This window comes from Sus scrofa, chromosome 2, assembly GCF_054392235.1.
Source record: "Sus scrofa isolate SSC_HxYL_T2T_F1_AM1 chromosome 2, Sscrofa_HxYL_maternal_Yorkshire_Landrace_v2.0, whole genome shotgun sequence".
In the NCBI taxonomy this organism is placed as follows: Eukaryota; Metazoa; Chordata; class Mammalia; order Artiodactyla; family Suidae; genus Sus; species Sus scrofa.
Window position 1 is genome coordinate 122,778,383 of NC_139384.1, and position 13,816 is coordinate 122,792,198.

The window sequence follows — 13,816 nt, forward strand, 5'->3', positions numbered from 1 at the left end:
TTGTTTGTTTTGGGATGTAGTGTCCTGTTTCTATCAATTAAGTCCAACTAGCTTATTGTGTCAGAATCTCTGTTGCCTTATTGAGAATCTGTTTAGATATCTATCCATTGATGTCAGTTTCTCCCTTTGTCTTAGTATATGTTTTATATATTTAGGTGTTCCTATATTGCATGCATATATATTAATGCATGTAATACCCTCATCTTGTATTGATCCCTTCATCAGTATATACTGTCTTTTTTATGGCCTTTGTTTTAAAATCTATTTCATCTTCTATAAGTATTGCTACCCCTGCTTCCTTGTAGTTTGCCTTTGTTTGGAGTATGTTTTTCCATCTCTCACTTTGAGTCTCTTGTAGGCAGCATGTTATAAGTTCTTGTTTTTTTAACCCACTCTGACAGTTTTCTTTTGATCAGAACATTTAATCTGTTAACAATGAAGGTAATTATTGATAGGTATGTAATTATTGTCTGGTTTAATCCTTGTTTTCCTTTTGTTTTATAGCTCTTCTTTTTTATTTCATCTTTTTGTTTTTTCTTGTATTGTTTGATGATTTTCTTGTCTAGCATACCTGAGTTTCTTTCGTTTTGGTTTTTGTGAATCTGTTGTATATTTTTGATTTGCAGTTCTGTAGAGTTCAAGTATGTTCATCCGTAACTATATCTGCTTGCTTTAAACTGATAGTCATCCAAGTTCAAACATTTTAAAATATCTTCATTTTTATTCTCCCCTCATCCACATTTTTAAATTTTGATGTCCTATTTTACATCTCCATAATCATCCTTTAATTGTTAGTTTTAGTTATAATCACTTATCCAATTTTTTTTCTAATTTACATCCTCGCTCATTTAAGTCATCTTCAATCATTTTATGTAGTTACCTTTCCTATTCTGATTTTTCTCTTTCCTATAAATTCTTGGTTATTTTCTAATTGGAGAAGACTAATTACTCTTTTAGGGTAGATTTAGTACTTCCTTTAGGGTAGGTTTAGTATTGCCAGATTCTTTTGGTTTTTGCTTACCTGAGAAATCCTTTATCCATTTATTCTAAAAGATAATTTTACTGGGCAGAGTAGTTTAGGTTACAAGTTTTTTCCTTTCAGGACTTTGAATATATCATGCCACCTCTTTCTTGGTCTGCAAAGTTTCTGCAGAGAAATCAGCTGATAGCCTTATGGAGGTGCCTTTGTAACTTGCTGCTTACTGGGGCTCCCTCATAATTGGCTGTTTGCTCTTCTTTTGCTGCTTTTAGAATCCTCTTTATTTTTAACTTTTGCTGTTTTAATTATGATATGTCTTTGTGTGAGTCTTTTGGGTTTAGGACCCTCTGTGCTTCCTGTACCTAGATATCTGTTTCTTACTTTAGATTTGGGGAGTATTCAAATAATTTCTTCAAATACATTTTTTTCCCCACTGTACAGCAAGGGGGTCAGGTTATCCTTACATGTATACATTACATTTTTAATTCCCTTTTCCCCCCTCTCTTCTCCTTCAGTAACCTTTATTATGCATAGGTTGGCATGCTTTATATTATCCTATAGATAGTGTATGTTGCTTTATTTATTTACTTATTTATTTGTCTTTCTTTCTGCTGTTCTGATTAGGTGATTTCCATTATTCTGTTTTCCGGATCACTCATTCCTACTTATGTGTTATTTAATCTTCTCTTTATTGCTTCTAGATTGGTTTTTATCTCAGCAATTGAATTGTCTGTTTTTTATCAGTTCATATTTATAGTTTTTAGTTCCATGTTACAGTGATCTGCATTTCTATCGATAATCTTTCTTAATTCAGTTAACATTTTTACTACCTGTTTTAAAACTCAGGGTCTAATAGACTAATAAAGTCTATTTCATTATTTATTCTTTTAGGGAATTTCCCTAGTTCTTTTAATTGTGAGTAGTTCCTCTGCCATTTCACTTTACTTAACCTTCTCGGTCTATATGAGTTTAGGAGAAACAATTATATACTGAGGTCTTAAAGAGGTATTTTTATGTTAGAGCATCCCTATGTAGATGGTGGTGTCCAATGTTGTTGGCATGAGGTCTGGTTTTTCTATTGACATGGGCCACAGCTTTCTTCAGGGTGTGATGGCCATTATCCCCTTGATAGGCGATGTGGTTATTATTACAGTATCTATAGCTTGTGCTGGACATGAGGCAGGGCTTCTTCTTTCCTTTGTCACTGTCCTGTCAAGGGTGGGGTCTGCTTCCCAGTTTGGGGAGTAGAAGCACTGATAGTTGGGTTCATTCATGCTCCTTTGCCCTTGGTTGTACACCCTGTCCCAAAAGAGGGACAAGCTAGTTCATGAGGTGAGGTAGGCCCAGGTGGTCACAGAGGAGACAGATGAATTAAAGTTGAGCAATAAATAGAAGTGAAAAATACTCAAGTAGCCAAATTCCAAAATCCTCTTCATTGGTTAAGATAATAAATAAGCTTATTCTATAATCACTCCATCATATAATATTAGAACTAAATTACTAAAAAGTATAGAGGTCAATATCATTCCTTCTTGTCTCTTTTACATTGTAAAATTCTTTCAAGACAGGTTCACTTGCCTTCCTCTCATTTCCCATTGAATTCTTCATTTCTTATTACACCCATGGCATCTGGTAAATGAATTGACTGCTATAGCAATTCAATATGTTATTATAATTAATTATTCACATATCTGTTTTTTAAGGAGAAGAAAGTATCATTTATCCATGAATCTGAAGCAGTTATTATAGTACTTGTAGTGTGTGTCCAAGAAATTAAGTTAATTAGCTTGTTGTTTTTGCTATCAAAGACTGATTCCTTAAAATCTGATTTTAAAAAATATTTTCTTTTACAAAGCTTAAAATTCAGCTTTCCAAAATTTTATCTGCTGTAGTAGGAAATCATATTTGAAGGAGAGAAAGCATTTTCTAAAAGGAAAGAAAGCTATAAATGTTCGTGTAATCAATTAATAACAATAATAATAATGACAGTAATAATGCAGAGAAGGAAGCTAGAGAATGAGAAAAAGCAGCAGCAGCAGTAGTGATAGTAGTAGAGAATGTTACTTGAATTAATTTTATCTCATCTTAGAGCATTGGACTGGTTCAAACCACAAAGTCTGGCTTTTTAAATAGATGATACAGTGAATCACAACCTCGAACATGTAATTCAGTTTATTTGTCCAGGAACAATGATTTTATGTCCTCAACCTTATCACCAGTAGCATGTATACATAAAACAAATGGTTAATATCAAGGGCTGCATGATAGCTATAAAAAAGGGTTTCTCTCTGATAGATTTTGGATCCATGAAAAATGGAGTTCACATCCAGTAATGCGAGAAAATTACTTAACCCTCTGAATTTCAGTTTTCTTACATAGAAAACAAGATTAATAATTAACCCATTTTATAGGGTTCTTGTAAGGATTAAATGTAGTAGTCAATTAAAGTATCTGACACATTGTTAATACATTGCTCTTGTTTTCACTATTTCAGTGTTACAGTGTTAATTAACCAAACTTTTGTATAGGGTAAAAACCAATATGTTATACCAGTTACTGCAGTAGGAATAATTCCTAGATGGTTAAAAAGCAAGGTGAATTACTGAACCAGTGCACTTAAAATAAAACAGTAGTAGTCTATTAAACTGAATTTTGATGACAGCAAACAGATTTTACTTATTGTCAAACCAACTTCAATAGAAAATAAATCTAGGTATATTGCTTATATATAGTTAGGTGATCTAGAATCATAGATATAACTTTAATTTTCATAATCTTTACATAAATTTTAAAATGCCTGTTCCTTCTCTAATCATGTTTAAATGTGAAAATCTCAGATAATAGGTATAGCAACAAAAAAATTCCAGAAAGAATATGTTCTAATCTGGTGAACTTTTTTGTTAAACATGTACGTATTTTTTTCTCTCTCTCTCAATTGCTTGCCTCAAAGATCAGCTTGTCTGCATTCTCATAGAACAGAACTATTTTCTGAAACACAAATAATTGAGAATATAAAGTATATTACAATTGTCCAACTCATTTGTCTAATAGACAATCAAAAAGAGTAAGTCTTGGAAAACTATTCAATTCTATTTATTAAGTACCTATTTCATGTAAGCATTGAAATATGGTACAGGGACTGTAAAACACATCTTCAATATGCACTCCTCAATTTTTTGCCAGTATTATTTGATTTCAGTATTGCTCACAGAAGTGGTCTCCAATTATTTTCATATAGTACTTGTGCAAGAAATGTGTGTCTTTACAAGCTGATTATGGATACTATTACCATATTATGTATATTTTTAAGTAATGTGAGTTTTGTAAGGATGAAATAAAAATTAATATGAGTAGGACTAAAATTTTTCTGCACTTCAAATGCTCGTGTGCCCTCCTAGCCCAGGAGGCTGGAGGCCTAGATAAGGGAAAGGCTAACTGAACACCTGATGTCCTTTCTGCCCCAAGAGATCTGATTATGCCTTTATGGTTTTAAGAGCAGCTTACACATTTTTTTTTTCTTTTTAGGACCACACTCACAGGATATGGAATTTCCCAGGCAAGGGATTGAATTGGAGCTGCAGCTGCATCCTACACCACAGCACAGCAACATGGGATCTGAGTATCTGTCCCACTTTCCAAGCACCACTTACTAAATAGACTGTCTTTTTCTCATTTTATGTTCTTGCTTCCTTTGTTGAAAATTAATTGACTTATAGGTGTCTGGGTTTATTTCTGGGCTCTCTCTTCCATTCCACTGATCCATTCATTTGTTTTTATACCAGACCATGCTGTTTTGAATACTGTGGCTTTGTGGTATTGTCTGAAGTCTGGGAGAGTTTTGCTTCCTGCCATGTTTTATTCCTCAGGATGGCTTTGGAAATTCTAGGTCTTTTATGGCCCCATATAAAATTTCGGATTATTTGTTAACCATTCTTTGAAAAATGTCATGGGCAATTTGAAAGGGATCACATTAAATCAATAGATTGCTTTGGGTAATATGGCCATTTTAATAATATTAATTATTCTGATCCCAGAGCATGGGATAGCTTTCCATTTCCTAGAATCCTTTTTAATTTTCTTTGTTAATGTTTTATAGTTCTCAGTGCATAAATTTTTCACCTCCTTGGTCAGGTTTATTTCTAGTTTTTTTTGGGGGGGGTAGAATTTAAAATTTTTTTATTTTTTTAGGTTTCTTTTCTGGTATTTCATTGTGGGTATACAGAAATGCTGCTGATTTCTGAATGTCAGTCTTGTATCCTGCTATTTTGCTGAATTCGTAGATCAGATAAGTGGTTTTCGTGTGGAGTCCTTGGGGGTTTTATGTATAGTATCATGTTATCTGCATATAATGAAAGTTTTAGATCTTCATTTTCTGTTTTTATACCTTTTGTTCTTTTTATTGTCTAACTGCTATGGCTATAAATTCCAATATATGTTAAACAGAAGGGGTGAAGGTGAGAGTCCTTGTCTTGTTCTGGATTTTAGCAGGAAGGCATTCACCTTTTCTCTGTTGAGTATTATGTTGGCTGTGGGTTTGACATAAATAGCTTTTATTATGTTCAGATGCATTCCCTCTATATTCAGTACATTGATGTTTTAGGTAATTATTGATATGTATTTATTGCCATTTTAAACCTTGTTTTCCATTTGATTCTGTGTTCCTGCTTTGTTACTTTTTTGTTTTTTGGTTGGATGATTTCCTTTTACTTTATGCTTGTAGAATCTTATTTTGCACTTTGTGAATCTGTTTGGTTTGTGGGGGGTTTTTTTTTGTTTTTGTTTGTTTTTTTTTTTTTTTGATTTGTGGTTGCCCTGGTTTTCAAGTATTTTAACCCCTTCCTATATCTGCTTGCTTTAGACTAATAGTCATATAACCTCAAACATATTTTCTTTAAAAAAGAGTACATTTTCTTACTCTCCTTACACGCATTTTATGATTATAATGACCTTTGTTACATCTTCATTTTTATCCTTTTGCTCTCCCTGTGTTTATCATCACTCTTAAAAAGAGTTTTTTTTTTTCTTTTTGATTTGTATACTGATATATTTAAGTGATTCTTCTCCAGTTGTGATTTTCTCCTTTGCAAGTGTTCTTGCTTCTTTTCTCTTTATAGGAGGTCTTTCAATACTTCTTTTAGGATAGGTTTAGTATTGCGATATTCTTTTAGTTTTTGTTTGTCTGAGAAATCCTTTATTTTTCCTCCTATTCTAAATGATAATTTTGCTGGGTAGAATTTCTAGGTTGCAAATTCTTTCCTTTTTGAACTTTGAATGTATATTGCTACTCCCTTCTGGCCTGCAGTGTTTCTGTAGAGAAATCAACTGTTAGCCGTATAAGAGTTCTCTTTGTAATTAACTCTTTGTTTTTCTCTTGCTGACTTTAGAATTCTCTCTTTGTCTTGCTGTTTTTATTATGTTATGTTTTGGTATAGGTCTGTTTGGGTTCATCTTGTTGTGGACCTTCTTTGCTTCCTATATCTGCATATCTGTTTCCTTTTTTAGATTTGGGAAATTTTCAGCCATGGTTTCTTCCAATATTTTTTCAATCCCCTTTTCTCTTTATTCTCCTTCTGGAATCTCTAGTATGTGTAGATGGGCATACTTTATATTATCCTACAGGTCTCTTACATTGCTATTGTTTGTTTGTTTGTTTTCATTTGGCTTTCTGTCTGCTGTCCTAATTGGGTGGTTTCCTTTATTCTAAGTTACTTATTTGTTCCTCTGCATTATTCTTCTGCTATTATATGCCTTTAGTTCAGTTTTTGTCTTGGAAAATGAATTTTCTAATTTTTCTTGGCTCCTCCTTATAGTTTCTAGTTCCTTTTAACAGTAATTTGCACTTTATTGATAGTCTTTCTTTACTCCTTCAGTGTTTTCATTACCTCCTTTTTGGATTTTGTTTTTGTTTTTGTTTTTTTTATCTTATTGTCTTTTCAGGGCTGCACCCACAGCATATGGAGATTCCCAGGCTAAGCATCTAATTGGAGCTGCTGCTGCCAGCCTATGCCAGAGCCACAGCAACACCAGATCCAAGCTACATCTGTGACCTATACCACGGCTCACGGCAATGGTGGATCCTTAACCCCCTGAGTGAGGCCAGGGATCAAACCTGCAATTTCATGTTTCATAGTCAGATTTGTTTCTGTTTAGCCACATCAAGAACTCCCCATTACCTCCTTTTTGAACTCAGTGTTTACTAGGCTAAAGAGGTCTGTTTCATTGTTTGCTTCTTCAGAGTATTACTCCTGTTCTTTTACCTGGGAATAGGTCCTCTGCTTCTTCATTTTGCTTGTATTTTTTTTTTTTTTTTTGTCTTTTTAGGCGGCACCCATGGCATATGGAGGTTCCCAGGCTAGGGGTTGAACTGGAGCTGTAGCCACTGGCTATACCATAGCCACAGCAATGCCAGATCTGAGCTGTGTCTGTGACCTGTACCACAGCTCACAGCAACATCAGATCCTTAACCCAGTGAGCAAATCCTGGGATCAACCCTATGTACTCATGAATACTGGTCAGATTAATTTCCTCTTAGCCATGACAGGAACTTCATGCTTGTATTTCTCTTACTCTGTGAGTTTAGGGGAAACAGTTATCTCTTGTAGTCTTGGAGGGCTATTTATATGCAGGAGCATCCCTGGGTAGCTTGCGTATATTTACTTTTTTTTGGCATGAGGGCTGCTTTGGTTTGGATTCTTCCAGTTTCTTTCCTCAACATGCACAGGCCATTATCCTCTTTATAGGGGGTGTGTAGAAACATGGTTGTGTACACTCCCAGGAAGGTGGGGGTGGTAGCTGGCACCCTATCATGGGGCCCTCATCAGTGGCAGTGGTGGAGCGTGCATTCCAGAAGAGGTGGTGGTGACAGGTGGCACTGATTACAGGGTCCGTAGCAGCAGCATTGGTGGCAGGCCATGTGTGCTCCTGGGGAGGCAGTGGCACCAGGCAGTGCCAGGTCTTGGGACCCTTAGTGGCAGCATGCCATGCCCACTTCTTGAGTCCGAGATCACACTGGCAGCTTGCTCCTGCCCCTGAGAGCCCATGCACATGGAGAAAGGATTTTCTGTGGTAGTCCCATCCCACCCTCCTCCTCCATATTCCCCAAAAATGGCACCTTTCTTCTCTGGCAGCCTAGACTTCTTCCTGCACTCCCTTGGCTGTGGCACATCACTGTTTAGCCCCCTTGACTGTTTCCATGCATCCATCCCTAGTCCTCTCCCTGAGTCTGACCTCCAAGGCCTGAGCCTCAGCACCCAGACCTCTGTCTCCAAGCAGACAAATGTCTCAACCTGGGGTGCTCCAGGCAGCAGCACGGTCTCTTTGACTCTCTCCATTTTGCCCTCCTCAGACTGACTGCTTAGCTTTTCTTTGAGGGTTTGAAGCTCCCTTTCTGCCTTGCTGATATCCTCACCAGTCAAGTGTCTCACAGTGTGCAGAAACCTTTAATCTTTTACAGCTCCCACCCAGGAGTGCTGGTCCTGTCCTGATTCCTTTCTCTCTCTTTTCTCTCTCTCTCCTTTTTTTTTTTTTTCTCTCACTGTAGTCCTACCTGATTATGTGGACATTTTGCTGCCTTTTTAGAAGTCTGAGGTCTTCTGCCAGCATTCAGTAGATATTCTGTGAGAATCATTCTCTCTGTAGATTTTTTTTGATGTGTTTATGGGAGAAGGTGATCTCATTTCTTTGCCGTCTTCATCTGGTACCTCCACAGTTGTTTTAAAATGTCATCTCCCAGTGATAGAATTAGGTAACATAGAACATCATGGCAAAAATTCAGATTCATGGTCTACCCTGATTTTATAAGTTAGGTACAGTAATATAAGCCAGTACCATTTTATGTTAGCAAGTGTGATAAGTTATTACCTGACCACAAATATAAATACACCAAAACCATAAAAATTATGCTAGCATTTCTTAAAATATTTCCTTACCAAATATATTAAATAAAGAAATCATATACAAAGTAAAACCAATTGTTAATTCCTAAATCTAAATGTATTAATTTTGTGAATTTTATATAACCATGATCACTCCTACACTAAAGATGAAGTGAATCATGTTTTTTAAAAAAGAAGATAACTGAAATACGTTGAACAAATTGTAGCACATAATTACTTACAGTATCTAAACCATTATATTAGACTTTAAAATTAAGGACTTCAAAGTGTGAATCAGGGTTCTGTATTTTTTTTTTTTTTTTTTGCTTGTTTATGTCATTCCAGCTGGCTGCAGGCTCAACCAGATAACAAGATGTTCAGTGATTTTCAGTGTAAAGGTTTAGCTTCACAAGCAAAAGGGTTTTACTTTAAATCCCTCATTGTCTTTAAATGAGAGCTTAGGAAATAGAGCACAATCTTTGGATTAAAGCTAAATAAGATTTTGTGGATTTCTATGGCCCATATTCATAGATTTAGTATGTATCATCATAAGACAGGAGTAAAATGCCTCTAACTTGGAATATTCCCTATTTATTTCACAAAATAAGAACACTTCTAGTCAGTAGATTAAAACAGTTCAAAATAATTCTTAGAAGCATATCTTAAGTGATTCCCACTCATTAAGGTCAGATGTGATTGTTAATCAGACAGTTAGGAGAGGGCTTCCAGACTAAGTCTTTTCAGTGATTTGATAGAAAAATTGCTGACTGATGAGAATCAAAATGTAATTATATATATAATTCCTGAAAGGATGAAAACCAAAAGATGAAAGCAGCTATGGACTATCAGAGAAATCTTCCTTCTCAATCAGGGAACTTGAAGAAAGATATTTAGCCTACAAGTGGGTGCTCCAGGAAAATTATTTCTCTAACAGACTCAACACATCTTGCAGTGGATTCACACTGCCTTGGCAAGCAAATGGATTAGCTTTGATGATGCTGCCAATAAAACCACAGTCTTTTGTTGCTGCACAAACACATTTCTCTCTTTCTTTATATGGCCTCCAGCAAACTACACATGTTACTTTTGTTTGGGTAATTTATTGTCTTGGAAAAGGAAGTATGAAACTACTTTTCAGAGAAAACCATTGAAACTCCTTGGCTGGCAACATCAGAGTCACTAGTTTCAGAAATATCACCACAGAGCTTTCTCTGATCAAATGGAAATACTCAGAGTGGAGGGAAAACCATTCTTAAATCCAATCACCAAAATTCCCGCAAACTTTCGTTCATAAACTTGTTTTTTACAAGCCATCTGTTTTCCAAATAGACCATATTCTTGGCTTTAACCATCCTTCGTGCTCCTTCCTGCCATGTTCCCCATTATTTATCTACAAGATTAATGAAGGCCTCTGAAATGAGAGTACTAACTCATCTCATAGCCTCTTTAAATTACCTTTGTCTCCTAAAGAAGATATTTTAAAATTTAAATACTGACAGTATTTCTTTGGCATTTCTTGATACTCAGTCTGACTATTGCTTTAGTCAGTTCCATAGTTTGCTTGCTTATTTCTTTGGGTGTAAACATTTTCTTCATATTTCAGTATACTTTTTACCTAATGAGGCTGCTACTCATATAGTTGAGAAATTAAGTAGTAAATTAGCAATTTACAGGGTGTATAAAATATTTCCATTATTTCAATCCAAAGAGTAGTTGTGATGTTTTTTTACTTATAAACTGAATTTAATTAAAAATTTAATTTAATATGCAGTGTTTTTTTAAGTTTTCCTTTAAAAAAATATAATAGTAGATCAATCCAAATGATTTTATAAAGAATTTTCAACTCTCTGGTTTGAGTGGTGATTGTAATTAAAAAACAAACTCAAAAATTATTTTCTTTTTGGATGTTCAATGTATCCAATCATTAGTGAAATACAAATCAAAACCATAATGAAATATCCCTTCAAACCCACTAAGATGACTATTATCAAAAAAAAAAAAAAAGAAAATAACTAACATTGGCCAAATGTTGAGAAATTGGAATCCTTATACATTGTTGGTACATATGTAAAATGATATAGCCTCTGTAGAAAAGAGTAAAGCAGTTCTTCAGAAAATTAAACATATATTACCATATCATTCAGAAATTTCACTTCTAGGTATATACCTTAATTAATGAATGTAGGGACTGAAGCAGATATTTGTACCAATGTTCATAGCAGCATTATTCACACAGTCCAAAGATGGAAACTACTCTGTGTCTGTTAATGGCCTAATGGATTAAAAAAGAATGGTATGTACATGCAGTGGAATGAAGTTCTGACATATGCTGCAACATGAATGAACCTTGAAGACATTATTTTACATGAAATAAACTAGACACAAAAGGACAAATATTATATGATTCCACTTATATGAGGTCCTTAGAGTAATCAAATTCTTAGAAATAGAAAGTATAGTGGTTACCAGGGACTGGGAAAATTGAGGAATGGGGGTTGTTTAATGGATATGGAGTTTCAGTTTGGGAAGATGAAAAAGTTCTGGAGGTGGATTGTAGTGATGGTTGTATAGCATGTGAATGTACTTAATGCCACTGAGCTGTACACATAAAAATGGTTAAAATAGTAAATTCTGTTATGTGTATTTACCACAGTAAAATTACTGTTTTTCAAAAGATAAACAATGTTTCTTAATGGAGATTAAATTAAACAAAAATCAAATATTCACATTACTTTGAAATTTTGTCCATTTAACTGAGAAAGTTAGTTAACTTCTTGGTTGAGGATGTTTAAATTCTAGTTCTCTACTCTGAACCTAAAAACCTCAGTGGTTATTTGGGACCTAATAAAGATGAACTCTATTCAGAGCTTGTGCCAAAGAAGTCATCTTTAAAAGTCCTTTAATGAGTTAGATATTCCAAAAACAGATTTGGGAAACCTCATGCCAGAAGCACCTTTAGGATATGGCGCAGTTATGTCCACCACGGATAGATAAATAATAGGCTTATCTTCGTGTCTAGAAAAAAAGTCTCTGGAATATTATTGTTGATGCTCTAGAAGTCACTTGTAGGGATTCAGATGAGAACTAAGCTTATGTTACCCAATGAAGTAAACATCCACCAAACTGTGCTATTGTAGAAACTTCTCAAGAGTATATGTAAAGCATACATTGTCTAAAAGGCATTTGTGTGATTGACATGGACCACATGACTAAGACACTGAAGCGTTATGTATAGTTTATTTACTTCTCTTAACCATTTTTGGTTCTTCTTTCTTTTCCTTTAAAGTCCATCATTTGCTTTTGTTTTTGTTTTGCTTTGGCTTGTCCTGCTTTAGTTAGAGAGAAGTTAGGTAACCATGATGTTAAGTTAGTCTTAAAAGAATTTCATAATAATAAATTTGGCTACTTCAAACCACGTTTAAAATATTTAGATGTTCAGGAGATTTCAGCTATTTATAATGAATTGATATTCAAACCACAAAAATATGTATCTAAGTTATTTTAAAATGACAAAGTATTATGGGACACATTATGGTTGTGTTGTTGGTAGTTGTAAGTCACTGTTGTTTTTAAAGGAAAGAGCCTTATTTCTACCATTAACTATCCCTTACATTTACTATGCAAGAAAATGAAAGAGAAAATGTTTTTTTCTCACTTCATCTGCTTGGAATGTAAACAACTATAAAACTGAACATTTATATTGTGTACATTCTTTGCAGAGAAAATTACAGTAAAAGTAGGTTACTAATAATGAAGGGAGGGAACATACCATGTGGACACCATCTCATTGCTTTTCAGCAGTGCAGATTTGCCTGGAGGAACATGCATGTGCTTGCGTGCACGCATGCACACACACACTTTATTACCCTTGCTTTGACCCTATACATTTATATTAAGAAAACCCTTCTTGATTTCTGACATTGTTATAAAGTTCCAGTGAATCTAGAAAGTCATTTTTTCCAGTATTTTGTTTTCGCATATCCATGGTTGTACACATAAATGCTCAAATAGGAAAAATCCAGTTTTATAGATTCAAAGAAACTAAATTTCTGGATCATTTTATATTTATCTGAATAATGTATTTTCAGTATTCTTTTTTTCACTCTGTAATAACTATATGAATATCAGTTTCCTGATGACTAGGAACATGAATGCTATAATTTTTATAGTGACTTGGTATTTTCAAAGACTGTCTGTTCTACACTCTACCCTCTAGGCACAATATCATCAGAGCCATTCCAGGCAGATGTATCTTTATTCCACTTGTAGCTTTGGAAATGATTCTGTTTCTTTGGCCTGCAAAAGGCATTCCAGGTGTCTCTTAGGTCAAAATGCGCTCTTCAGGGAACTATTCTCACAATTTATTTTGAGGAACCCTTCTGGAGGATAGTACTGCTTCAAATGTTTTGCTTTCATAGTTACTTTAGGCCAGTCCCACTAGTTGCTATAACTGTTTTCTGCTGTCTATAATGTAGATTATTTGAGGCTTTTGTTTGGAGAGGCAGGAAATTCATTTGTTTTGAGGGTCCTTATGTGGACAGGCATGGTTCTCATTTCAGTTGATTTTCACCGTAAATGTCATTTTACTCGTATTTTCTGCTGCTGTCACTCACGTTAGGTATCTAGGCATTCACGGATTCATTTTCATTTTATTATGTCTTTTATCATTTTATCAGGATTTAGGGAAAGAAGAAAGAAGATATTAAGGCATTTTAAATAAGAGTCTATATCAGTCTTGTCCAGGCAAGAAAGAGATGACACAATCAAACAGGTTTGTTAAGGAAGTTTATTGACAAACGTGAGCATGCACAATGATTTAACATGTCAGGGGTAGCTAGAGTAGAAGCTGTCACCTCCTAGCCCTAAAGAGGCAAAAAAGAGAACCATGAAAGTTGTTATGGCTTCTTTCAAGAGGAACCCACCCAACCAGCAACATTCTAACAGGGATAAAACAAATAAATAC

At 34.7% G+C, this 13,816-nt stretch overlaps 1 long non-coding RNA gene across 5 annotated transcripts in view; it reads left to right on the forward strand.

The window, feature by feature from the left end:
* LOC110259772 (uncharacterized) overlaps window positions 1–13,816 on the forward strand; it is an 835,641-nt gene that overhangs the window by 534,806 nt on the left and 287,019 nt on the right. The gene's annotated exons all lie outside the window — the stretch shown is intronic.